Source organism: Pseudorca crassidens, chromosome 11, assembly GCF_039906515.1.
Source record: "Pseudorca crassidens isolate mPseCra1 chromosome 11, mPseCra1.hap1, whole genome shotgun sequence".
Taxonomy (NCBI): domain Eukaryota; kingdom Metazoa; phylum Chordata; class Mammalia; order Artiodactyla; family Delphinidae; genus Pseudorca; species Pseudorca crassidens.
In genome coordinates this window covers 102,506,258-102,533,869 of record NC_090306.1, presented here as the reverse complement: position 1 = coordinate 102,533,869, position 27,612 = coordinate 102,506,258, and the positions used below count along the sequence as shown (strand labels likewise).

The window sequence follows — 27,612 nt, the reverse complement described above, 5'->3', positions numbered from 1 at the left end:
CGCGGGCGGGGCGGGCGGCGCGAGCAGCGGATTCGCCGCCCGGGCCCCGCGCCTGGGCCCGCAGCCCCGCGTGCGCGCCCCCGTGGGCACGCCGCCCCGGGGGCTCCCCGCCCGCGCGGTCCGGGCCGCCTGCCGCCGCGGGGTAGGGGGCACCGTCCCGCGGGGACTCATCAGCCTTCTGCTTCGCGCCCGGCGGCCCGCACGCCCCGGCCGCGGCCCGCCCCCGCCGCCCTGGCACCGAGGCGGCTGCCGGAGCGCGCTCGGCGGCTGCGCTCCGAGGCGCCGGCTGCCATGATTGCGGGCAGCGGGGCGCGCGCGCGCACGCTCGGGCCCGGCTTGGGGACCCGGGGCGAACCCACGGTCCCTGGCCTGAACGCAGCCCCGTGCGAGCCGCGGAGTGCGGCCAGGTCTCCGGGCTCATCCCAGCGAGGCTAGTGTTCGCCGTGGAGTTCTAGACGAGGCTCCGGGTCAGGGGTTGGGGTCGACGGTGGCAGCGGGCTTCCCCCGGGGCAGGGCGCGCACCAGGAGGACCCCGCGGCGGCTCGTCCCAACACCGCCCGCCCGGCTGCGGGAGGGCCGCGGTGCCCAGTGGTGTGGGAGGCGGGGTTCAGAGGATCCTGTGAAGTGGAGGGGGGCAGCGCACTGTGCCCAGAGATGGGGGGGCGCAAGGTGTCTGGTGGAGGGGGGGCCCTCACGGTGCCCGGGGAGGCATGGGATGGGCGGGGGCACCGTGCCCGGAGCCGCTGCCCGGCTCCAACCTCGCTCTCTTCCTTCCCCGCAGAAACAACTTCCTGCTCCCCCGGCCCAGGGCGCAGGAGCTGCGGGGAGAAGTTCTAGGCCGCAGCTTTGCTATCTTGGAGCCGGACGACGACACTGCTGCACACGGGCCGCGCGGTTCCTTCCCGCGCCCTCTCCCGCGGTCGCGACCAGCCGGGCTCCAGGGCCCGGACGCTGGTTAGAGTGACAAGAAGGCCGCAGCTGCTTTTTCTGCCTGCTCCGCAGGAGCGCCTGAGTGGTTTCTGGCGCTTGGGGACGCCGACACAGGGTCGCTGTGCTCGGACCCCATCCCCCTGCCTGGGCATGCCCTCTCTCGGAGCCAGATGGACCTGGTTGTCCCCGGATGCCCGCGACAGGGGCCCGAGAGAAAGAAGGCCTCCTGGGCCCCATCCCAGTGTCTCTCTGTGCCTGTCTCCCCGCCCCCCCCCCCCAGCCGGCCTTGGCATTCTAACCAGTGTCCCTTGACGTCACATCTCGCCATTTCTGTCAACCAATTGAAACTTGCCCGTTGTCATAAAAATATATATACTTTTTATGCCATTGGTAAATTCAAAAGTTCCTCGTGTGCCCTGCTTCCCAGGAAACTTCATTCCACCTTGGATTGGATGGCCCAGGCAGGGGCACTGGCCATGGGGCGAGGCTGGGCTGGGGCAGCTGGAGCAGCTCGGCCAGGGCCTCTGTTGCCCACTGACCCACCCTGGAGGCTCCCTAGACCCCCATGACCTTGGCCTTGAATTGTGCTAGACACACACACACACATCACTGCCACCACCGTATGACATACGATTTGGGGAGGGGGGGTAAAAACAGGATCCATTAAGAAACCTTCCAAAATTACTTCCCTACGTGTTAGAATCTTACTGTGGCCTCTTCTTGCTAGGGATAGCTCCCCCCCACCCGCCCCCATGAGAAAATTCAGTTTTAGAAAGTGGAGTAGAAATGTTTTCTGGTTAATCTTTTCACCGAAATCCTGACCAACTTTCACTTTCCACGGCTGCTGACACCAAGCCGAGAGAGCCCAAGCAGGGGTGATTTCTCAAGGGGGTGGGTTTCACTCTTTCCCTGAGGAAGGTCCAGGGTGGCCCTCCCAGCTTCCAGGACTATGGGGTCCAGCTTGGGAAGTCCAGGAATTCTGTACTCCTCCTTCCTCCGAAAAGGACTCCGAAAAGGACAGCCTGAGACTCAGGAATGCCGGACCCACGTTCTAGCAATACGGCAGAGAAAAACAATCTCTCTTGTCCTTTATAATTTCCTTCACTATTACAGTTCCCAGCCCTGACTAGGACGTGTGGAGTAAGAGGACACATTCCCACGAGATGATTATGTGCAGGGCAGTCCCCCAAAGCCACACAGATCCTGCTATCACACCCCCCCCCCCTCCGCTCCGGCCACGCCAAGGAAGAACCCAACCACTAACTGCCATTATAAATTCCCCCTTTCCCCATCTTTACTGTATGGTTCAACTACTTTATAAAAAACATATTAAAGACATTTTGTGGTTTAGCAACGCTGGGGACTCTAAAACAACAGAAATGCTTCGCAGACTGGGTTGAAGGCAGAGATCTAAACGCTGTAAGTATCAGGCCCCTTTGATACCAAATCTTGTTTTTCCAAAATAATGAGCAAGCCTGGTAACAACCAAACGGGGATTTTGAAAATAAATATCTGGTTACTATTCTCATGTAAAACCACTCCCAAGTGCAAACTCTAGAACTGCTTCATACCTCTGAGATATGTTCACACACACACACACAAATACTACAACCAATACACCCAACCACCACACTGTAATCTATTTGTAATAACTTTCCTAAACACTATAAATATTATAACTAATGTGATATATGTTGTGTGATTAAATGGGTGGATTAAAACACTGAATTAAAAAAGCCACAAAGAAAAAGAGATTATCTTCCATTATGCCACTTACAACTTTTGTTCCATTGGCACAAATACAAACTTGGCAACTGTATCATTACTGAAGGCAGTGACTAAATACCAGGATATTAGCTTTGTAATTTTCACCTGAAATCATTGTATAATCATAGCGGCTTGCTAACCTTTTTATTCGCTGATTTTTTTTTTTTCTGGCTTTCACACACAGTAATAAGTTAATTTAATGCCTCTTTCCTCCTCCCAGTTTTTATTTGGTAAAACAAGAAATTGGGTGAGTCAGAATAATATTCGAGAACGCACACTCTTTTTTATCCTCTCTACTTGGCAAGGATTTACATATAATTTGGTTGCAGACTCAAAAATCAAACCCTGCTTTATGCAAAGAAAATAATAGCACTCAGGTAATTCTATTGGGTATTTTTCAGGTTTCAGGTTTTGAAAGTCTCTTTCCAACTCGCTATCACATTATATTATTCAAAGTAAATAATATTAAAAAGCGTGCTCACATTAGCAAAACGGAAGCCTGGGAATTGACTTTGTTGAGGAAGACGCTGATGGACAGTTTTCCTAGAGGAAGAACTTGGTCTCTGCCTGTGGGCCGCACCATGCCCGTGGTCAGATATTTGAAAAATAAGTCCTAGGGAGGCTCTCGCTATACCAGGATGTTTATAGTATCAGCCTTATACAGTTATTTTTTCCTGATTTCTCCCAAGATTTGCCTAATGGGAATGCGGCCGGCCACTTCCTGCTATGCCCCGGCTCAGCCTTCGGCCGAAGCCCAGCCTCACAAGGATGGGGCACTTGAGAGTGTAGTTTCCCTTTTCTTAACCTAGCGACGTTTTAATAGTTTAAAATTTTCTTCGGTATCCAAGATATTACAAGGACTTAGTAAACAGATGCATTTAATCGAATTAAAGCAAGCAGGATGAGTGCGAGTGAAAACTTACACTTTCACTGGGGTTTTGGACATTCGACTTGCCCACCCAAGACTCTCATGCTTTTGAAACTAGCCCGGTAAACCGGAGCTGGCCAGTTTGTGGCGGCTCGTGGGTAGGATACCACTTCTTCAGTCGTCCCAGACAATGTGTCCTTTGGGGCAGCCTCTAAGGAGCTCTGGGTACCGTGTGGAAAGGCAGAACAGGCTTATGATTTTTTTTGTTTCTTTTTGCCTTTGTCTCCAAGTAGTTTGTAGGTTTGGGATTCCATTTTGGTACCTCTGTTTCGTAATAACTTGTACTCCTACTTTATGAAGGCTTCATTTTTACTCTCAATTGTTTACCCAAAAACCTATCAATTAGTATCAGTTTACCTTGGGTAAGCATTTTCTTTTTCTTATGGAGAGAGTTGAGGAGAGCGGACAGAAGCCTTCAGAGCCGCTAAACAGTTTATAGGGTCTCAGGCTGGTTAAGGAAAAGCGAGCAAGCACCCGCAGAAAGGATTCTTTCCTTCCACACATAATGAAGCGCTTTTCAAAATCTTTTGCTTTAGTTTACTCAGTTTTTGAGTTAACTAGCAACAGAAATGAAACTCTGGCCATGGGACAAGCATATGTGAGGAACAGAGCACAGGGCAGGATACTGCATTACTAGCCAAGCCTCCCCCTGCAAAAAAAAAAAAAAGCATGCTGGGAGAGCATTTCTATATCTTCTTTCTTTTAAAAAAATATGTAAATATATATATTGTGTATATATATATAATATATATGTACACACAAAGAACAGACTTGTGCCCGCAGCTGACAGCGATCCGTTGCATGCCGGGTGGAGCTCCACACCCATGCAATCACCTGTCTGGTTAGAAACCTTCTGTGAGCAGCTGTTTTATCATATTTAACACATTTTGGAAGTCCACACGTTCACTTTCCATGATGTTACCTGTGCGTATGTATCAAAAAAAAAGTCTATCAGACCTGAGAGCATTCTTTAAGGAGTTAATTAATATTTTTCAATTAATAGGGGAGCTTTAAACAACCAGAAGTCTAAATTAATGTGTTTGATCGTGTGTATAAATATGTGACTATACTGTATATCATACATACATGTTAGTATGAAAAATTTTCCCTTACAGATGAGGAATGACAATGAATATTTTTCATTCCAAACTAGTAACAACACAAATCAGAAAATATGAATTAAAGATGAACGGCCAATATCCCTGGTTATATATGCATATATCAAATGCCAAAGCTACATTCTTGGCTTCATATAAGGAATGAGAAAAAGCACAGGACAAACTAAATTTTTAAAAAATCAATACTACCTTTCAAAAAGATGTGGGTGCTGAATTTATTTATTCAGGTTGCTCAGTTCTGCAATTTCTAAAATGGAATCGTCATAAATTGGGAAATTAACACTTCTCTGAAGAATCTATTGTATGGCTCATAGCAATTTTTTTTTAGCAGTTAAAGATATATTAGAATTTGGACTTTAACAGCTTCTGGTAGAAGGAGGTACCGGTTTCCACAAGAATTAAAAGACATCAGAAAATCTGAAGAGTTTCACTCCCTCAATTTTCAAGGAATGCCTTCCTTTCATAGTTGAAAAGCCTCTGATTTTTTTGTGAAGAATTTTTTTGTATCTTATCAATCCTTTATAGGGGCCTGAAATAGTCATTATTCTTTTTGAATTATATCTAAGCAGAATTTAGCTATTAAGAATTTAAAGCAATTTTAAACTTTAAAAACTGTTACATGTTTATTTTTTAGAAATTTAAATAACGCCGAAATGCTAATGTAAGTCAGTTGAAATTTTTTCTTCTCCACAGATGAAATGGGAATTTTAGTATCATTTCTCAGCCCTTCAGTCAGCTAGGTAAATTATAAGCCCTCTAGAATAAAGAAAAAACAGAAAGGAAATAAACCCTGATTTAGAACTCATATGGTTCAGTGCTAAATTGTAAGGGACAGCAGGAACTTTTTTAAAAAACCAAGATTTCACAGATGACTTCTTTAAAATGATTGCAACAAAACCTAAACTGCCTGCCAAATGAACCCATATAGAATGAGGGACTTTTGGGGGGGGGGTGGGAGTGTCAATTACAAATTGTTTGAAATTTGACCACAGTGGTCTTATTTATTGAGATACTCCCATTTTATTTTTTTAAAATCTAACATGATTTCACACAACACAAGTAAGTACTTTGCTTTATGCATAATGACACTTTCATTTTCCCGACTGCGTGTAAATAGCATAGCTTTTAGAGCCAGTTAACAGAAAGACAAGGTTAAAGTTGGATTTTTCATATATGCCCTTTCTACAGAAAGTGAAAAAATGTCTCACCTAAATTTATCACTGCAAGACAAGATAATTTTTAATGGCTGCAAAAAAAAAAATGCTAATAAAGAAAGCCAGTGCTTTTGTTCTGTTTTGTTTCTTGCTATTTATAGAGCAACTTTTGGTGTAATTCCTAATTTTAAAGGAACTTGAAGTTCATTTTTTTTTTAATCAAAAGAAAGTGGTCATGTAAACAATCAGACAATAGGCGACATTAATCTTGAAAGTAATAAGAGTCTATATAATTTTTACATGATGAACGCACATTTTTTAGATGTATTCGAAAATAATGAGAGACGTGGACAGGCATTTTCACTCCTGTGCTTGGCTTTCAACGATGCTCAGAAACAAGAATTTTTAACTCTCCTCAAGGATTTGTGCTTTTGCTAATATCGTAGCCATTGACCAGTTTTTCAGCTCTATATTCTAAACAGGCTACAAGCTCCTGCTTCCAAAGTCCTTCCCAGTCTCAGTGTCTGAGAGAAGACAGGGGATGCGGGCGCCACCAGCTCCTTCTTCCCTCACTCACAGCTTCTCTGATATTGGCAGGCTCTCACACACAGAACGCCGGAAACTTCGAGGAGGACCCCGAGGCTCACTGGGAAACTTCTTGTGCTTGGGAAAAAACTTCTCAACTCACACCTGGATCTACAGATTCGGAAAAATTAACCAGCTGTAGCCAAAAACCAAAACACTCAACCACCCGAACACAGCCTACAAGAAACACAGAGTTCTTTGACGTGACAAGAAGACTTATAAATAAAATAGCTCCAAGGCAGACAGGCTGAATGAGCCTTTCAAGACAGCCTGTTGGTGCCTCAAACTTGAATATCAGAACATTAAAATGCTGGCAACATGAGGATAATATCCTAGGATTTGTGTGTATGTGTGTGTGCCTGCGTGTGTGTGCGTGCACTCCCATGTATGTTTGTGTGTCTGCATGTATGTGTGTGTATAGAAACGCAAGTTTTACTGCCCTTATGGTTTGGGGCCGACTTGAGGTCCTGGGGGTGAGCCCCGAGCCCAGAAGAAGGGCAGGCCCGACCTGTATTCTTTTGGGGTCACTCCCTTTTTCATGACACATGTGCAAACACCAAAAGTCAGTGAAAACATAACCTGCTGTAGATAACAAGGACCTACCTCAGACATAGAAAAGCTTTCCCTGCAATAAAAAAATTTAAAAAAAAATTGTGTTTTGTGAATGGCAAACCAAGCTGACCTCATTCGGCGTCGTTAGGACCGAAGTGGCAAGGCCAGCTTTGGGGAGTGAGGCTAGGGCCCAGGGGCTGGGGAGGGGGTTGCTTTCGACCCTGCAGCTCTGGAAGCTGGGTGAGCCTGATCCCTCAGGAGAGGAGGTCAAATTTTGTGGACCGGGCTGGGGTTTGGGCCCCGCAGATCCCCTACCCAAGCCAGGCTGGGCAAGGTGGCAGACAGAGCCTTGGACCCTGGGATACACATTCCAGGCTCTGGGCGTACATGCCAGGAGGAGGAGGGTCTCCAAAGCATCAAATCCAGGTCCCCCAAATTGGTAGCCATCTTGTTATCACGATCAAGGGCTTGAGGGCACGAGAATGCTGTCTCTTGTCCAAATTCTCACCATGCTCAGCCCGCACCCTGCTTGTACCTTTGCAGGAGGTTTCGATACCAAGAATTTAGTCAGTGCCAGGTGCCACTGAACATTTTCAGAAGGCAACGACTCCGTGAAGGTTTTCCCTAAGGGAACAAGGATGGCATCTCATGTGGGTGGAGAACAAGCGTTTTGTCATCTATGCGGCGTGTTCTGAGCCCCATCTCATGTGATCCTCGCAACCCGAGTGGAAGACAGAACCAGAACTGTCAGACCTCCTTCAAGACCAGAGAAACTGAGGCCCAGGTGGCTGCAACAGTGACTTGGGCACAATATGGCAGAGGCCTGGGATCCCCGAACCCCTGCACACACACACACCACTTTATTATTTTTGCTTTTTTTTTTTTTTTTTTACGGAAAACATCACCACCCACCCCTTTGCACTCATGCACACATAGGCTTATTTAAAGGTAAGAACAGTTCCCAAGAAAAACAGCCCTCCATTGAAATCTGGGTCCCAGAGCCGCCTTGAGCCGGCCAGCTTTGGCGATCCCCTACTCCCGCAGCCAGCTCTGGCCATCTGAGGCGTCCACCCTTCCCTGCCAGGTGCATCCTGGTCACCCCCTCAAAGCTGTGCTGGACGAATCAACCTCCGGTGTGAAATCACAGACTTGAGCTCCCCGCGCTGGGCCTGCCAGAGTCTCGCAACAAAGCCGCCTCGCCAGAGCTGAGGGGTCACGATGCCCTCTGTCCACAGCCCTTTCTGTTGGGGTCCCAACACCCTGCAACAAGGGGCTCGCCAGCCAAGCAGCCACGGAAGCGCCGAGGTCCCACCTGAGTCTTCCCCGACTTTCAGCCCTCTGCGAACCTGCCAGGCCCCTGCCCATGGTCTCAATATAAAAGGCCAAACAGGTGACAAGGAAGACCTGGGATAACCTCAGAGTCTCGAGTCAGCAAGGATCCCTAATGACCGGCTCCCTGGGGAGAGGCTCACGGTAGCAGTTCTCTCCTGGAGGGGCGGCCAAGGTCCTGGACCTGGAAATCAGCATTCTGCAGGGGCAAATGCAGTCTGATCAGATAGCTATTGATCCTCAGAAACGAGAAAGGGCAGGTGATGCTGCAGCAGTGGGGGGAGGGGACGTGACAATGAGAAAGGGATAAGGAAAGAGGGAAACCGGTTATCTAGGAAATGGTCTTAGCGAAGGTGATGCTAGCAGGGCCCGTCTCCCCAGGGTTTCCCTTTCCAGCAGAGATCTGCACCACCCCGAGAAATTCCCAAAGCACCTGCCTCCCCCCGGCTCACGGTACACACCCCGGCTCATCCTCAGGGCAGCAAGGCACGACCCTAAACTCCAGAACACCGCCTTCTGTTAGAGCCAAATTCCACATCAGAATATTCCGCCGCCCCACAAACAACAAGCTCCGAAACAAACCTAACGTTTTAAAAAGTCTCCCTGGCAAAGCCAGGTGAACAAAAACCATGAAATAAATGAGGCACGGGCCAGAGGGCCTGCCTGGCTTGGCCAAGAACTTGAAGCCACCCTGTTCATTTTCAAAGGCAAAGTCTTTCAAGACTCCTTTCTCTTGCTTCCTTTTTGCACCTAATTATAAGAACACGGTGCTTTAAAAAAACAAACAAACAAACAAAAAACCAGACAAAAAACTTAAAAAAAAAAAAAAGAAGTTACGAGGAGCTAAGTCTCAAAAGCTGCTTGGGATAAAAATTATAACCTTGTCCAACATTTGAGGAAAAAACAAAGAACGCAGAGGACGATGATCAAGGCTGAGTTTAGTGTCAACGGCCTTCATCACGTCGGGCCTGACGGGTCTCACCCGGAACTGCCCCCAGACTCTGGAAAGGTAGTGATTTGGGGGAAAAAGAAGGGCTGGGAGGGGTCGGAGGCAAAATCCCAGTGCAGAAGGGTTTGAAGGTTCCTGCTTCCCTCTCAGGGGACTCTGCTTTCCTGCAGCACCTTTGCTTTCCGATCTGCAGGATTCCCACAGAGCACAGAAAGGAAATCAAGGCACAGCGGACCTCTCCTCTGCACCTCCGCCGGCGGCTCGCGGTCCCTAAGGGCCCTGCAGAGAGGCGCCTCCAGCCGGGCTCCCGGCCTGGGACGCGGGCAGCAGTGTCGTCGCGGTCCCCCCTTCCCCCGGGTGACAGGCGCCCACGCAGCCGCGGTGGCCGCCTGGGGTCCGTCCTCAGACCGGCGCATCCGCGACCGGGCCGGGCGGCGGGGCCGAGGCTAGTCTGGTCCAGGCGGGTCCGGGGACTCGACTTGGGTCCGCACCGGCTCTGGAGGCCGGGAGGCCTCGCGCGCCTCCTCCAGGCAGCCCCTCCGGCTCCCAGCGGGGGTGAGGCCGAGGCAGGGCCAGGGCCCGGCCGGGCCGGGTGGCATCAGGTCTGGAGCCTGGGGTCCACAACGGGTGGGGAGCGGAGCCTGTGGCTGGGTCCACGTGGCCGGGGGTCCTGGAGTCTGAGCCTGATTCGGGGGCCGGGGCCGAGTCTGCAGCCAGGCAAGGATCGGGGTCCAAGCAGGGGTCCCGGTCCGGGGTCCGAGTCCGAGCCGGGGTCCGGATCCGCGCTGGGGTCGTAGGGTCCGCGGTGGGAGTCCCTGTCAGACTCCGGGTCCGAGGCTGGGCCGGGGTCCGCGGCGGCGGCGGCACGCGCCCCAATTAGCCGCGGGCGGGCGGCGGGGCGGCCCCATTGAGGGCGAACAAAGGGCGCGACCCCGGGGTCAGGGAGTCGCGGGCCGGCGGCCGCCGCTTGGTGGGCCCGCCCTGTTTACTCTGCCCAAGCAAAGCGCACAATATAGTGACTAAAGCGGATTAGAGGGTCGCGCCCCGGAGGCCGCGGGACCTCCCAGCCGGGCGCCTCCCCGCCGGCCCGGCCTGCCGCGTGCGGACCCTTCCCCCGGGTCCCCGCCGGCCCGGCCGCCCCCGCCCGCGGAGACAGCGGGGGAAACTGAGGCTGTGGGTCAGCCGCGCGCGCGCGCGGGCGGCGGGCGGAGGGGGTCCCCGCGTCCCGGCTCACCTGCGCCACGTGGCGTCCCGAGCGGGGGTCACTCTGGGAGACCCCCCACGGGGCCTTTTAAACCAACCCCGGAGAGTGAGTCATTTCCCCAATCCCCGCATTTTAAAGATTCTACCCTTTCCAGCACTGCCGGTCCTGGGGATTCATTTTACAGGAACGCAAATGACACTTGCTTGAAGGCTGATATTTGAGATGGAAACATGGACAGGATTTTCCAGGTCACAAAATCCTGTAGCATTACGGTTAAAAAAGAAAATTCCCGCCTCTTGTCTTGTCCCAAGAGATGCACCTCCCGGCTGTGAGTCAGCAGGTGACTTAAGAATGCAGAATAATATATATTTCTAAAATAATCTTTGAGATATAGAAATCCTGGGAAGTATAAGCTGGAAAAAAAATTATGTTTTCTTTCTTTCTTTCTTTTAAAAGAAGGCACATGAGAGTATAAATAAGCCACTAAGATTTCCACCCAAAGACCACAGCGTATCATCTGGCAGGCTGAACGCAAGATCTATGTTCTCCAGATACGAACTTGCAGGATCTTTTAAATTGCCCTTAAAAACCAAGCAGTAGAAGCAGAAAGCACAAACTCAAACTCAAGCAGAGTCTAACCATGGTGGGGGGAGTTGTGGGGGGTCATTGGACCAAATAGCCAAGAAGAACAAGAATGCCTGTTTCTCCCCTTCTCGATGCTATTGTTTAGGGAACAAAAATACTTCTCCTTAAGTTCAAACAAAATCCTAGCTGACATTTTTATGCCCTAGTTGTGCAAGTATATATGTTTGGCTAGGGTACCCATGTAGTGTTTGATTAATAAGCTATCAATGTACGAATCTTTTATAAGAGAACGAATAGTATTTACTGACTATACATATTTGTTGGTCTAACGAATATTTCTGCTACATGCCATCTATCCACAACTATTAAAGGGAAATATGCCATTTGTCTATATTTCCACTCACAAGACTTTAAAAATGATTTTTTCCTGCTTATAAAATACCATATGTTTAGAGGAGCACCATAACCTAAAGCACAAGTAATTTAAAATTAAAATAAGAAGATAGATATTTAAAAGCGAGATAATTTAAGTAGTAAGTATCAAGTATAAATAATTCAAGTCTAAAACACACAGAAAAAGGAAAATTCACCTATATGCCATCACCCAGAAAAAAATATTCGATTGCATCTCCTTCCCCACAGTGACCATATGCAAACAATTATGTAATGTACATACATATTTACTGTTTGTGAAATATCGTATCCCATACGTCCCCATGCTGTTACAAACTCTGTCAACAGCATTTTAACAGTGACATAATATTCCATTCTATTGTCGCGTGATAATTCACCCCAGCATTCCCTGTTATTATTACAAATTTCAGCTCTTGCTAATATTTCTGTACTGTAACTAACACTACGACCAATGACCTTGCCTGTGAAGTCTGTCTGCAATGTGGGTTGTTAATAAATCTCTAATGATCGATCGTTAATCTGGTGTTGAAGCCACTGCGTTATCTAAGGGGGTTAAGGCAGAGCCTGTAGACTCCATTTATGGTGGCAGGAACGAACTTAGAAAGTCTAGAATTCACTTCAGATCACGGTTACTCCAGAAACTAATAAGGAAACCAGTTTGCTTCCCCCTCCAGAGGCCTGGTAAATGTGGAACTTTTGCCTGATGGATTTGTGGGACCAGCCGAGGCACATGCCTGATTGCAACACACAGCATTTGGGAATTGTGCCCTTGCACAAAGTGCTGGCCTCTTTCTGCCTACCAAGTCACTTGGCACTAACCCTCAAGGGCTTGGTGGGTTTAAGTCAAGACCAGAGAGCTGAACACCTTGGAAACATCTCGACAGGTCTGATGAAACTTTGCTCGTCTAAGGAGTGCTTTGGCCCAAGGGGCTTTCTGTGCCGAGAATTCAAACCTTAGGCCTGCTTTTCACCACCTCTCTCCTGCCGCAGGGTCCCTGCTGTCCTCCCCCCTCCCGGCCCCGTCCTGCACGGAGAAGGCCTAGCCGTGCTCTTCGCCATCTCCATGGCTTGGGCACCGTGAGAGGCCGTGTTTCCTGCCACTTGTCCCTCGTCCCAGATGCCCTGAGTCAGCCTGGGCTCTGCCCTGGGGCCGCGCTGACGGTTTGTCTGGCCTTCCCCTGACATGGCTCCCAGAAGGGCAGGGGAAGGAGGCCAGGGACCATGGAGCCCAAGACGTTCTCCCCAAACGCCAGGGCCTGTGCTGGGCCTGCTCGAAGGAGGCGGCCTGGGGGCCAGAGGGGAGGCGCTGCCACTGCAGAAAAGAAGCACAAAGAGGACAGGTGGCCCCAGCGAAAAAGTGCCAAAAAGTGCCGCGGAGTCATCCGAAAGTAGATGCTACGAGGCAGAGAAGAAAGCCTCGAAGGAAACTTGTGGACGTGTGGCCGGCAAACGCTCCCTTGAGGGGGAATGAGGCCGAGCAAGTTCTCCCTTACGTGCATTTTTCTGCGTCGCCCACATTTTCTGCAATGAGCACATATTGCTTGCGCAATCAGAAAGGGACCATATTCATGATACAGCCGTATTTATTAGAAGTCAAAGAGAATTCATGTTAAGCATAAGATAAACGATTACTACTACTCATGAGTTAAACCTAAACAATAATAACCGTATATTATGGCCAGGAAAGTTCGGTAGCTCACGTGTCTCTAGCACTTTACCCTTTGGAGAAACACTTTCAAATAGAAAATGAAACCGGGCAGCTTTGCTATGCAAATATTGGCGACTGTGGTGATATTCCTGCAATAACCCTTGACAGTGAGCTGGGAAGGACAGTTTTTTTCTCCTCTTAAATCTGGGAAACTCAGGAGTGGAGGAGCCACGTTAAGAGTCACACGATCTGAACGGAGGCTTTGAGTCTGCCCTGTCCCTGTGGCAGCTTCCAGACCTCTGTCCGTCCCAGAACCTTTCTGCAGGGGAGACATTTTCCCCAGGGATCTAGTGTGTTTCCCGTTTTTCCAATTTTTTTCCCCATTACTGGAGGTAGTGCCGATGGCCAGGGCGGAACTGCAATTAGTGAAGATGGCGCTGGGCGTGCTCGAGAACGGTGGTATTTGCACAGGGTCCGGTTACCTGTTAAGAGATGCGCTACAGCAAAGTGGCCTGGCTGAGGCGCGACGGTGCCCCAGACAGGCAGGGGCTGCCTTTTTTCCACACGATGACACTACAGCTGAATGCCACCCTCCTCCTGGGAAGGGAAGACAGGTCTGTGGCCCCTCTGGGGCTAGAGTCTAACCCAGAAGGACTCTTTATGCTTGTTTGGGAACGAACACGCCTTTTCCTGCCTTACTGTGTAAAAGTGAGCCATTTCCAGCCCCTGGATAACAACGGATGGGAACAAATCTACAAATCAAATACATTTGATCTTCAGTGTCTTTCTTTTAAAGTGAGTTAAAAGGCGAACCAGCATGCTGTTTTCTACTCTAAAAGGCAATTTCTAAATTTGGATTTTGAAAAAAAAAAAATTGTACTCCAGCTTGAAAACCCAGTGGCTCTCAGAATGTAAGTAAGATACACTACTCTTTGTGCTAAAATCATCTTAACTGGTTTAAAATAAATCAGAACGAAATGATACGAGCTGACCATAAGTCTTTCATCACTTATTTTCTGAAGGCAGAAGCGGGATGCACACAGACTGTGCTCCGTCCCGAGAGCCGACTGGGCCCAGATGCAGCGTTCAGTGATTTTCAACTGAGAGGAACAAACATCTCAGGGACCAAACAGACCCAGGCTTTTTATATTCCAAAGACATCCGCGATTTTAGATAAGGATTAAATTATAAAATAAACAATTATAAAATGTAATCAACAGGTAAGGTGAATAAATTAGAGACATTTATCTCCTCCAAGAAAAAAATGTCTGGCTCTTGGCTTTTGAAGCTGTAAGTAGATGGACAGATTTTCACAAGACCCTTTCTTTTACTTCCCCTCCTCACCCAGGGCACAGCAAACCATCTCTGCCTTCTAAAATAAAAACACATGCCACTTTAACTTAGCAAAGAAAAGCCAAAATGCACAGATAATTTTTAAATTAAAGAGAGAGGGGGAGACTGTTCACTGTGTTTTATACCGTTTGGGGGGCAGTTACCTTCTCCACGTGTTAATAATTTAACTGTCAAATCACAACAAACAGCTAATTCCATCTCTGAGATGCTAGGATTGCAACCTACAAGGGGAGATTTTAATTGTAACTGCTAAATAGCAAATGCTGACAGAAGTCTGCTTTCAATCCCCAGACAGGGCTGGGACATGACTAATTTATTTTATCTTATCCATCTATCTATGCGCAGGATTAAAATATTTATATCAGTCTGTTCACTTTAAAACATGCAGAGCCGGCACCAGCTTCAGGGCCACTCCTTAATTTTTCACAGTTTTGGCTTTTCATTGTTTCCAGAAATGCATAGCCCTTGAATGGCGAATACTCTCAAATGCTGATGGGATCTTTAAGCCACACGGAACTAGTCCTAGAGCTGCACAAATGCTGCCTGGCCACGGGGACGGCGTCGGAGCTGTTCCGACGTCCCTGTCCCCAGAGATGCCAGTGAAATCAGGCAGGCCTGAGCCCGGCTTCTGAAGGAAGCTTGCCTCTGGCCAGGTGGCTGATGGAAACCAGAGCCTGGTAAGGATGCCCCAGCCAGGTGGCCAGGTAGGCGGCGGGCAGCAGGGGGTTAAGCAGGGAGTGGGGAGGGGTGCAAACAAAAGGCCAGGGGCAGGGGAAATGGGGCTGCAGGGCCCAGCCCGAACAGACGCAGACACAGGGAGCTCTGTCTGCCTGCCCGCTGCCCGGCACTGTGACTAACCGCCCCACTATTGTACCCTGAAGCCAGCCCTTTGTACCGTCCCCTGGCGTCTGGGAGCGCGGCCGAGGAACCCTCCTCGTCCTGGAAACTTGCAGTCTCAACACCCATTCTTTCACCACTCAGGGCTGCTGGGGGCTTGACTAGCCGGTGGAAGCATCCTTTCCCCTGGCCAAGAAGGGCCATCAGCAAAAAAGAAGCAGAAAAACCAGCTTCCCTAACCCTGGGGGAGGGGAGCCCTAGGGACCACTAAACCTGCCCTGCCCAATGCAGTGGCCCTTCCCTACATGCGGCCACTGAGCCTCTGAAGTTCAGAGAGTCCCTCCGGACTGAGATGTACGTGTAAGATACACTCTGGATCTCAAGACTTAGTACAAGAGGCAAAACATAGGTAAACTATCTCAATAATTTCATATTAATGACACATGGACATATACTATTTTGGATGCATGAAAGAAAGAAAAAGATAAAAGAAATGGGATTATTAAAGTGAATTTCACCTAGTTTTACTTTTCAAAAAATGTGGCTGCTGGAACATGTTAAATTACAGATGTGGCCGCGTTTGCGGCTGACGCGATGTTTCTACCGGACACAGCTGTGCTAGGCTGTGGGTACCGGGGCCTGGGAACAGGCCTTGCACGCAGCCTGCTTTCTCCCAGGCAGACAATGGAAGATGCCACCGTATCTCCCCACCCAGTGACAACCCCTCACCCAACGGCCAGGAGTACCAGGCCCTCACTGCCATGCCTGACCAGCCCTGTGTTCATTTGCCTCGAGGACTGGGTCTTGCACACTCAGGTGTCTGGGAATCGTTTGTAAAACACGTTAAGTGTGCACAGGAACATGCACACGCGTGCTCCAGGGCCCTGACTCTTCACTGAAAGCCACGCCAACCCGTCCTGGCTGGCGTTTGGAGAAGCCAGATTCACAGGGCGCCCAGACGGCCCCCAAAGGGCCCCCTGGAGACGGACATTTGACCCTTTGCCCTGGGACAGACCGGACCCGCCCAGGGCCCCGTCGTGACTTTCCTGGACCCAAGCACTTTTGTATTCATGGCTCCTTCCTCCATAAATATTAAAAATCATATTTTATGACTGCATTGGTATAAAGATGAATATAGTCCATGCTGAATTCTTCATTATACATTCATTATGATTATAGCCATGTTTTTTTCTTCTGATTTTAAAAGACGTTAAAATTAAAACATATTCCTGGGCCCTGGGCACTGTACTTCCCTGGACCATCCCTCCGAGCTCCCACGACCACTCCCTGAATAGCATCCCCACCCAGACAGGTGCACGGGCCTCCCCTTCTGCATCTGGGACTCGCCTGCCGTTCCTCCAGTGACCAGATCACCCTCCTCACTCTAGAATTCATTCCTGAAGTCCTGCCCTGGGTGAATGGCTTGTGACATCCCCACCAGACACCAGAAGACTTTCCACATTATTGTTTTTTAAAAAAATCGACCATGAGAAAGGCCCAGGATCGCAGCATGACGGAAGGCCCCAAGTCTGTGAAAACCATTCCTGCCCCCCACCTCCCACCCAGCTCAGTGCTGGGGTCCCCAACCGGGTGCCCCAGCTGCCATGTTCACCACCAAGAGATGAGCCCACCACGCATGTTTGATGGTGACACAAGAGGAAACTGTTAGGGTGCCCAGCGCCCACCACGTGCCAGCTCTGTGCTGGCCCTGGGCACCCATGCCCTCCAGTCCTCACACCCCTGTGTCGGGCCCAGCTTCTGGACCGGGGGCGAGGAGGCCTGGCTGGATTTCCAGCACCTCCCAGAAAGAGGCATCTGAAGCTCTCGCCATTCCCCCTCCCGTGGCGCCACCGTGCAGGGCCTGGGCCACCCTGCTGGGGAAGGACGGTGCAGGAGATGGTTAAAATTCTGCATCCTTTTTGCATCCGCCTCCAGAGGAAGCGCTGCTTTTTTTTTTTTTTTCTCTCAAGCAGGAGGAGAAAAAAAAAAAAAAAAAAAAAAGCTGAGAGCAGCAATTTGCAGGCCTTGGGATGTTTTTCTCCTTGACAGCCCTGGGCCCCGCCTCGCTGGGCCTTCCTCCGGCCAGAGCGGCCACAGCTCGGTCTGCAGCAACCGGCCGGCCCCGTGCACGCGCGGCCTCCCCGCGGAGCTGGGCCGGGAGGGCGGGAGGAAGGCCGGCCGGGCAGGCGGCAGCGATGCCTGGCACTGCGCTGCTTTGTGGCCGCGTCCTCCGCCCGCCGCCCTTCCGCCCGCCCCAGGCCTGCTCCGGGCAGGCCGCACCGCCCGCTGCCCGCCGATCGGCCACCCTGCGCCCCACCCGGGGTACCCTCACCTTCTGGGCCCCGGCCTCCGGGCCTCGGGTCCTGCTGGCGCCCGGGGTGCCCGGCCACGTCCTCGGCGCCGCCGCCGCTCGCCCCACCCGGCTGCCCGCGCTCGGCGGCGAGCCTGGCACGGTGCCAAGCTGCCTGGGAGCCCGGCCCGGGCTGGGGAACTTTCCTGCGAGGGTGTGTGTGGGGAGGGGTGCGGGGTGCGGTGATGCCAGGGGAGGGTGAGGCCCAGATGCCCGGCGGCCGCCCCCCAGCCCCCGGCCGGCCTGCGGGGCCTCCCCCGCCTCCTGTCTCCTGAGTCCCATAAAGGCAGACAACACGGGCGGTTTAGTCAAAACAGTCATGTGCAGGAGCCGGCAAACAAACAAAAGCCCTTATTTATTTATTTAGTTCACACACTCGGATACGGAGACGCCTTTTGTGCACATAATTTCACACACACCAGAAAGGGGGCGATGCCACCGTGCTCCCCGAAGCCGAGGGCCTGCACGGCCCGCCGGGCCTCGGGAATAATTGCATTGCCTGGCCTGGGCATTTCCATATTTAAATTGGGCAGCAGCCTATGATTAATTAAGAAGGAAAAAGGCAAAAAAGGAAGAAAAATGGTGGGGGTGGGGAGCCGGACGTTCTGGGCAGCACAAGGTGCCAGGGTGCCCGTGGCGGCTTAACTCCTGCCCTGCCAGGCCCAGGCCCGGGAGCAGAGGCGGCTGGGAGGGGACGCGGCCTGCGCCTTCTGTAGAGTCCCCGGCCCTGGGGGGCACGCCCTCGGCCCCTTCGTGCCTGGAGTGCCACCCCAGCGTCAAAGGCTGCCCCAGGAACGTCCTCTACCTCACTTTCTCATTCAGAGTGGCTGGGCTTTGTGCCAGGTGCTGGGGAAGGACACCCCAAAGCCCCTGGTGGGGTGCTGGCCCGGGAAGAGCTGCTGCCATTCTGGCTGGGATGACTCGTCCTTGGCCACTGACACCTTTACGCCACGACATGCAAGCTGCACTGAGGCCCTGCCCCAGGCGAGGCTCCCAGATCCCTCCGCACTCACACAAGCCCCCTGCCAAGGGCTGCGCCACGGCCCTTCCGTCCCCTAGAGCAGCGGCCTGTTCTGGGAACGGGGCAGGAAGGCTCGCCACCCTTCTGGAAAGAATCAAGAGCTGTGGCTAAGTGAGAGCTGTGAAAGACCACATTCCTGGAAGCAGGTGGTGAGCCCCACGGAGCCCTGGATTTAGGGTCCAGCCGTCACCAAGCTTCAGCCCTGCCCCTTGCCAGCTGTATGGCCCTGGGAGAGTTATCTGGCGTCTCTGGGCCTCAGTTTGCCCACCTGTAAAATGGGGATGATAGCAGTGCCCACTGCACCTGCCCCACGGAGTTGAGCGGAGGAAGAGCATCTCCCGGTTGAGCATAGAACCTGCCTGAGTTTCCAGAACCTCTGCCCTTGAGGTGGGCAAAGGCTGGAGCCAGTGGGGCCTCTGGCAGGAAGTTCCTCAGCCCAGGAACAAATCCACAACAGTTTGAATCCACTGCGCAAGTGGATGACGTTTAGGGCTTGGAGCTGGGAGAGCAGCTGGATTATCCAGGTGGGGCCAATCTAGTCACATGACTCCTTCCCAGCTATGATCAGAGAAAGAGACACGCCACTCTCTCTGAAGATGAAGGAAGGGACCATGGGCCAAGGAATGTGGGCGCCTCTAGAAGCTGGAAAAGACCAGGAACGGATTCTCCCCGGGAGCCTCCAGAAGAAAGCAGCCCTGCCCAACACCTAGATTTTAGCCCTGTGAGACATTTCAGATTTCCAGCTTCCATAATCCTGACTGTTTGAGCCGTCAGATCAGTGAACTTTGTTATGGCAGCAATAGGAAACTGACAACCCACCCCACCCCACCCCCAGCTCGCCCAGATGCCTCTGAAGGAGACCCTGGGAATGCGGCCCGCCACCGACATATTCACTCCACACCTGGTGCTCCTCTGTGGTGGGCAGTGCTGGGCTGGGGTCAGCAGACCTCATCCCTGCCCTCAGGAGCCTTTGGTCAGGCAGCCAGATGCCCTACAGAGCCCTCCTCGCCCAAGGGGCTCTAACCTCACCTCTTGACCCACCCACCCCATCCCACCTCCTCCCCCTACCCCTCGCCACCACTTACAGAGCATTGCCCATGAGCAGGCATCATGATAAACCTTATCTCATTCCACCCCCAGCCTGACAGGCTCAGTGGTCGAGGCAGCCTGGACCCCTAGATCCTATCAGCAGTTTAGTCGGACGAGGGCCCACTTCCTGTTTCGTAACCATTAATGTGCCCTTCTCACAGTAGGACAGGCGGAAGGTCTTTGGGCCACTGTCTCTGCTCTTTGGGCCCAGGGTCCTCATCTGTAAAGGGGGCTGATTACAGCCCCTCACAGGGTGGCTGTGGACGTGGCAGCCGGTGCTGTGCGTGCTCAAAACTGCCCAGTCAAGTCAGCTCTGGGGAGGGTTGGGTTTTTCTCTAAAAGTCAAAAGATGCCAGGCAGGTTATCGCCTCAGTACCATCACTGTGCAGGGGGCCGGGGGCTGCGCCCCTGGCCGAGGTGGAATTTCAGACAACCTCCAAAGGCTTCTGGAACCTAAAGGTCTCTCCTAACAGCCTTCAATCCCTTAGGAAATAAGCAGAAATGTGCACACAGACATTCCCCAAAATGTTGTTCACAACAGGGAAAACCGGAAATAATTGGGAATAACCTAAGCGTCCAATAATAAGGGGTTAGTTAAAGAGCTTCATCAATGGAATATTAAACAGTCATTAAAAACCAACTTGCAGAACAGTATCTTCTGATTTAGGGAACGAGTTGTGATAAAATATTTCGTGAAACAAGAAGAAGATAAAATGATACATATAATCAGATGCTAAGATGCTAATTTTGCTTGAAATTATGTTTTTACAGAAGCCAGGTAAAGTGTTCCCACTAGTTATTTCTGAGGGTGGTTTCACAGGTGATTGAAAACTTTCTTTCTTCTTTTATGAGGATTCAAAATGTTCTAAAATTAGCATGTAACATCAGTGATGGAAAAAAAAAAAAAATCAATGCAGGAGAGGAGTCATGCTCCTTCCACGGAGCTGCCCGCGGGTCCTCCCCAGCCCTCGGCATGCGGCAGGAACACGTGCAGCGAGCCGGGCCAGCTGGGGCGGGGCTGGAGTGGGGGGCGGTCTGTGGCCTCTCTGCCACACAGGGCTCCACACTCAGCAAAGTCCTGCATTCAAGCCCTGCATTCACACTTGCTTTAATGCTCTGCTGTCACCATCCTGAAACTCTTAATACTTTTTGAAGAAGCCCCCGCCCCCCATTTTAATTTTGCACTGGGCTCTGCACTGACGTAGCCATTCCCAGCAAGGAGCCCTGGGCCTCTGGATCCTGGACCTTACTTTCCAGTTTCCTGAGTGCAGCAGCCCGCTTTTTGCAGTCAGTTTGTCTTATTTCCCACTCCGTGACCCCTTCTCTCCTGCTTCTCCTTGCTACACCGACTGTCGACTGTCGGCAGAAATGGGAACTGGGGCTCTGTCTTGTAAACACATGCATCCATCACTTGCAGTGCTTTCCCTGGAGACTGAAATCAGCACCTCACCAAGTTTTTAGGACCTTCTTACCAGCTGTGTATTTTCCCCGGGAAAACCAGATGCCTCAGACCCAGAACCACTGTTGCAGTCCCGTCCCACATCTGGTCCTACCAGTGAAGGCTCAGGGATACCTAGGAGGCTTCCTCCTACAGCTTCTGCAGAAACACCGCTAGAGACGTGGTAAGCTGCTCGTCCCCGGGGGCATTCAACAGAGACTACGCGGCCGGCAGCAGGAGCACTGCAGGAAACACCTTCTCTGGATGGAAAGTTAGCTCAGAGAGCCTCATCCTGGTGTTATAATTGCACAGGGCATCCGGCAGCTTCTCAAGGCAGGGCCAACGTCAGACTCACGTCTCGACCCCCTGTGCTCAGCACAGGCCTATAAATGCAGGGGAGGGGCTTAGTGACGGTTTCTTCTGGGATAAGGAAAGAAACACAAAAAGTGGGGAGAGGCAAGCAGTTGAGAGTTGACATGAGATTTGAGAAACTCAAGAGCTGCCCCAGAAGCAGGTGCCGTGTTAGAGAAGCCACGGTCCCCCTCGACTACAGTCAAATAGCAGCGACTAGATTTCCTGAGCGCCTCTGCGTGCGAGTGCCACACTGAGCGTCCACACAGGTATCACAATTCTCCCCCAAGACTCCACTGAATCAGAACTCTTATTAAGCCCGTTTTATGAGTGAGGAAGTTGAGGCTCAGAGAGTTGAGGTTACTGGCCCAGGGCCACCCAGCTAGCACAAGGCAAGGGTTTTGAGTGCAGACCTGGCTCACAGAAGAGCCAGTCCTTCAGTGCAACCATAAGCCCAAGCTCTCCAAACTAGCGGCGGCTCTACTGCCTGGGATGTGAAGAAAGTTCAAGTTCACTTTCTGTATCCTGCTCCTCCTTCCTTAGTCACAGAGCATCTCAGGCACAGCCTGAGTGGACGGAGAGGTTCCCCAGAGGATCTGGGGCCAGGGTAAGTCGGGTACCTTGTTTTAGGGAGATTTTAACTTCAAATCAGCTCGGTTAAGCAGATCAGGGCTTACAGAGGCAAGCCAGCTTCAGCTGCCGGAAGGACTCGGTATGTGGAGGCCAACACCTCCCCGTGATTCCGTCATGATGAGGGGTAAACGAGGTGCAAACTCCCCTCCCTTTCTGCGCCCCAGGTCTATAGGGCTTCCTTGTCAGAGCTTGGGCTGGAGCGGGGGTCACTAGGAAACCTGCCTCTCTTTTAACATTACACAGCTCATGTTGGACTTCCCTCGTGGTCCAATGGTTAAGACTCCACGCTTCCACTGCGGGGGTGCAGGTTTGATCCCTGGTCGGGGAACCAAGATCCTGCATGCCACGCAAAATTAAAAAATAAATAAATAAATAAGAAACGGCTCACACGGACCCAGGGGTTGTAACCCGGGGGGCCACAGGCTGGGTTCACCCAAGGATGTGTTTCCTCTGTCCTGCATTCGGGGTTTTCAAATTCTGGGCATTCTACGCACAAATCTGGATTTCCTTCTTCTGGAGAGCCAGAAGCTCTGGAACCCTAGGCCTTTCCCCTCGTGGCAGCAACGAGGGAGCCGGCATGAGGCCTCCCTCCCCTTAGCGCAGGCCTGGGCTCTCTGTTCCCCCAGTCCCCAAAACTCTCCCCTGCACCCCGCCTGACCCCTGTAGGCTGTCTGTTCAAGGCCCCTGCTGGAGCATCCAGGATACAGAGGGCAGTGACCTGTCCAGCCCCCGGCTGGCCTAGGCCTTCTCCATCCATGGCCCCCCTGTAGCCTTTCGCCGAAGGGGACTTTGGGGTCCAGGTGCCCTGGGGATGGAGGTGAGGTTAACAACGACCTCTGGAAGATTGGGCACCTGTCCGTGACTGAGAGCAGGCCCAGCCAGGCATTCCCTGCTGTGGTTGGGGGACCGGGGCTGGGACGGGGTAGGGGGGCAGTCAAACTCAAGGGGGCCGCCGAGGCCCTGCCACCGCCCACCCCGTAGGCACCCCCCAGGGATCAGGCCACTCACAGGCGGCCTTGTCTCAGGCAAAGGGAGGAGGAGGGTGCAGAGAAACCGGCCGGAGGGGGTCCTGGGCCTGTGGGCAGAGGCAAGTGGAGGCGCCAGTGTCCCCAGCTCTGCTCCCCAGGGACAAGGCCCCACAGGGCCCAGGCGCCCCCTCCTCCCCAGGCCCTGACCACAGCTGCCATGCTGTGTCCCTGAAGCTGCCATAGCAGCGTGGCACCAAGGCTGCCTTGGCACAGTTGCCCTGGGCAGAGCAGAGAGGAGGTGGTGGCTAGGGGTGCCCCTGGGGAAGGTCCCCCTGGGGAAGGTCCCCCAGGATGGCCACAGGGAAGCCGTTCAGGCAGGGGGGCAGGACCAGGCGCAGTAGCCGCCTGGAGCCCCCCGGGACCCGCTCGCACAGCAGCGGCCGGGGGGCAACTGCGCAGGTGGGCCAGGGCTGCCTCCCCTGAGCTATGGGGGTCGCTCACCCCACAGGCCCTGATCCGCATGCAGCCCCTGGCAGGCCTGGGCCTGGGGCTTTAACACCTGAAAGCCGGAGTGGCACCGGTGCCCCCTCCTTCTTCCCTCCAGCCAAAGCGGGTGGGGGCCGCGCAAGGCCGAAGGGGAGAGAAAACCAGAGCGAGTTTCTTTCCCCTTTAAGAGCCCTGATGGCCGCCGCCCAGACCCAGCGGCCCGGGGACGAAAATGTCGCGAAAGATTCCCTTCCGAACTTCCCGAGTCTTTGTTCGGGAGGAGGCCGGGGCGGGCGGCTTCGCTGGGCGGAGGGCCGCGGGCTGAGCCGTGCGCTCCATGGCGGCCACGGTCACGGCGGCGGCGGCGGCGGCGGCGGCCCCCGCGCTCGCCCCCCGGGGCGTCCCCTCCCGGCCCGAGCCCGGGCCCGGCCCCCGGCCCCGGACCCCGCCGGCCGCGGGGGGCGCCGAGGGCTAGGGCGGGAGAGCGGGCGCCGCTTACCAGGTCATCCCGGAGTGCCCCGCGGTCCCGCCGGAGTCAAGTTCACGTCCGGCCGGCGGACTGTCCGAGGTCCCGGCGCGGCCGCGCAGAGCGAGGCCGCGAGAGGCCGCCGGCCCGGGTCACGCCGCACGCGGCCCCGCGGCGCCGCTGTCACCCCGGTCCCGCGACCCCAACTTTCCACACAGTCGCGGAGCTGGAAGTTTCCGGGCTTCGTGGGCGCTGGGCTGGGTTTCTGCAGTGTCGTCTGAGCTTGGCAACAAAGAGGGAAAGCAGGCCGGGAGAGGGGAGGAAAGAAAGAAATACGATGGGGAGAGGCCCGGCTACTGAGAAATCTCCAGGACTTGAAATTCCACCCGAAGCTTTTTTTGGATGTTTTTTCTTAGGTGGTAAGCACCCCCCGCAGCTCAGGATGGAGCCCCTCCTCTGGTCCCGTGGCTGAGGCACCTTCCTCGGCACCTGCCTGTTTTATAACCCACTCCAAAGCGTCTTGGGCAAATTTTGGGGGTGGGGGGGAGTGAGGTGGGCACAAGATGCTTCCTGAAAGGTGGTTGATCTCAGTGCAGCTGCAGCAGGCCTGGGCTCGGAGGGGCTCCCTCTTGTCCTCCCAGTAAACCAGCTTGGGTCAGCTGCTCCAAGCAGCTCCCCTGTGTTTCTGTCCTGGGAGAGGAGGGACAGCTGGGACCACCACCACCACCCCTCCACCGTGTCCAGAAGAGGACCTGGGCTCCGTAAAGGGTCGAGGGCCCCGGGCCCACCTGCCCCCAGCCCACAGGTGCCGTAAACAGAGGACCCAGTCCTTGCCCTCTACGCAGCTGTTCTATGTGTGAGGTGGGAGGACTCCCAGTAACCTGGAAGCTCAGGCCTCCTCTTCTCTGGAGTTCCCTGGCTGCTGGTACCAGGGTCCCGGGAACATGTCTGGGCTGGAGGGGGAAGCTGAGTGTCCCCAGGCCTCGGAACCTTCGCAGTGGCCTAGCCCAGTCCCTTCAAGGGCCGTCTGAGCACTGGAACAGGAGCTGAGGGGCACAAAGCATCAGCTGTCACTCGGCCTTGGGATACTCCTGCCCTGCCCTGTTCATCAGTTTGTCTGTCCATCCTTCCCTGCAAAGACATATTTATGGAGAAAACAGTCCCAGGCCTGCTATGCCAGAGCTCTGTGAAAGGCTGGGAGAATGAGGTGGTTTGGTGTTTTGTTTAAAGAAAAATGAGCAAGGGGACCGTGGAGACAGGTTGGGGGTTGGAGTAGGGGGCGGGATATGTTGTCTCTCGTCCCTCCAGGTGCCGGAGAGCTTCTCCGCTCAGTGCACATTTGCCCTTCCAATGATTTCTCAGATGTGATTCTTTCTAGAGTTGGTCCTGGATGCCCACGTGTAGTTCACAGAAGAGGCTGCGCCTGGGGGCACCTGATGGATGCAGCCCATCCACCTGGAAACTTCAGAACTTACCATGGGGCTGAGACCATAGAAGGGGCAGAGGTGGGCAGGTCATCCTGGGGCTGGCTGGGGCAGCGTGTGGAGCGGGTGTTCAGAGCCACAGATCTTCGTCAGCTTATGTACCTAGGCTGCCAGTTCATCCCCAGGGCCCACAGTTTGCCTCATCTGGGGAAAAATCCACCTGCCAATGAAGTCCAAGATCGTTTCCCAGAAGGGGTATTTTCACAGGAACAAGCCTTTATCTCCAAAACCTCGGCTGGTCAGCCGTGCATGCTCCAGCAGAGCACCGAAGACCCATCGGGGCTCAGCGCCAGGGCGCCTCCTGGAGTAGGTACCCCTCGTTGACACGAAAGCCCCTCGCTCAGAGGCCGGGCCCTTTCCGCGGGAGGGAAGCTGCCTGTTCTCTCCCACGGCATCCTCACTGGGGGACTCCATTCGTGAGCTGCAATCACTTTGTATTTCCAGGACTGAAAAATGCATCCAGAACCGCATGTCTTCCTGAAGCTTGAACCCACCCATTTGCTTTCTGATGTGTGGTCACTGTTGCTCAGTTTGTCCCCAAAGGGGATGTCACCCTAGCTCCATGAAAAACCGCCAAGACCTTGTTCGGCCTGGCTTCATGGGCACGTAGCCTGTGCAGTCATCCCATGCTCTATGCTCTGCTGTCTCTGTCTTAAAGTTCTTTTTTTTAAATCAATATTTTTATTTATCAATATATTTTTTATTTTCAACAATTTACAGTGTTATGTTAATTTCTGCTGTACAGTGAAGTGATTCAGTTATACATACATACATTCTTTTTTAAAATATTCTTTTCCAAAATAAAAAAATATTCTTTTCCATTATGGTTTATCATAGAATATTGAATATAGTTCTCTGTGCTATACAGTAGGATCTTGTTGTTTTTTTTTTAATTATTAATCCTTTTTGAACAAGGGGCCCTGCCTTTTTATTTTGCCCTGGGTCCTGGGCCATTGCCCACTTTGGCTGTTGTTAACAGGGTCATAAATTTAAAAACGAAACAAAACAAAACACGATTTTTATATTTCTTTTACTAAAGTCTGTTTACAGAAATAATTTCAGAGTCTATCTAAACAAGATAAAATATTTGAATAAAAGATCAATGTATTTAGGAAACATGTTCACCTCGAAGGGGCAGGAAGTTGTTATAGTAATAGTACAGCTCTGAGAGTTGGAATTATCCGCGTTCAGCCCCCAGCTCTGCCACGTGGGCCCTGTGTACCAACTCAGGGTCTCAGCTCGAGTGTGCATGGGGTGACACTCCCACCTGTGGGGTGGTCTAAGGAGCCAGGATTGTGGGAGAATTTGGCAGAATATCAGATACTTAATAAAAATACTGTGGATTGTCGTGTTATATTATTTGACATGAAGGCTTAGGTGAATTTTGACTACTTTTAATAAGAGTGTATTTTGTCCCTTCTCGTTATAAAAGCAATACAGACTACACAATGTTATAGAAAGTTTGGAGATATATATATATATATATATATATAGAGAGAGAGAGAGAGAGAGAGAGAGAGAGAGAGAGACTTAGAGAGAAAGAGAAAGTAAGCATGTCCCTCTTAATCCAAAGCCACCTTTGGCCACTCACATTACCGTTTATTTCTTTATATAAAGAGACATACAAATACATTTCATTTAAAAAACTTTTTCTTTTACCCCATGGACATTTTTAAATGGGGACCCTGGTGAGGCCCCGCAGGAGAATCCGAGCAGAACTAATGGCCCTACATTGTGAACTAAATCCAGGCTGACCACAGCTCAGGGCAGCTTCACACGCAGGTATAAACCCAGTCTCCGCCGCCACCTGCTCCCAAGGACCATAAATTGTGACATTTACAGTTACAAAAGCGCCGGCTGATAACAACTCTACATCACAAAATGTCCTTAACCTGCTGCTGCCTCATCCTTCCCATTTGTGACTTACTTAAAAAAATATTTTTTTAACAGTTTCGGGTTCTTATTTTTAATTT

At 52.3% G+C, this 27,612-nt stretch overlaps 3 long non-coding RNA genes across 3 annotated transcripts; 2 read left to right on the top strand and 1 right to left on the bottom strand.

The window, feature by feature from the left end:
- Positions 1–148: 148 nt before the first annotated feature.
- On the top strand, positions 149–7,097 carry LOC137202599 (uncharacterized). The gene is made up of 3 exons (XR_010932701.1): positions 149–430; positions 782–2,349; positions 6,495–7,097. It is a non-coding gene; the product is annotated as an uncharacterized lncRNA (long non-coding RNA).
- Positions 2,193–25,057, bottom strand: LOC137202602 (uncharacterized). Its single transcript, XR_010932703.1, has 3 exons — positions 24,990–25,057; positions 24,189–24,432; positions 2,193–6,593 (listed from the first exon to the last, which is right to left on the bottom strand). It is a non-coding gene; the product is annotated as an uncharacterized lncRNA (long non-coding RNA).
- Positions 25,058–25,150: 93 nt separating this feature from the next.
- On the top strand, positions 25,151–26,352 carry LOC137202600 (uncharacterized). Its single transcript, XR_010932702.1, has 2 exons — positions 25,151–25,945; positions 26,084–26,352. It is a non-coding gene; the product is annotated as an uncharacterized lncRNA (long non-coding RNA).
- The last annotated feature ends 1,260 nt before the right edge of the window (positions 26,353–27,612 follow it).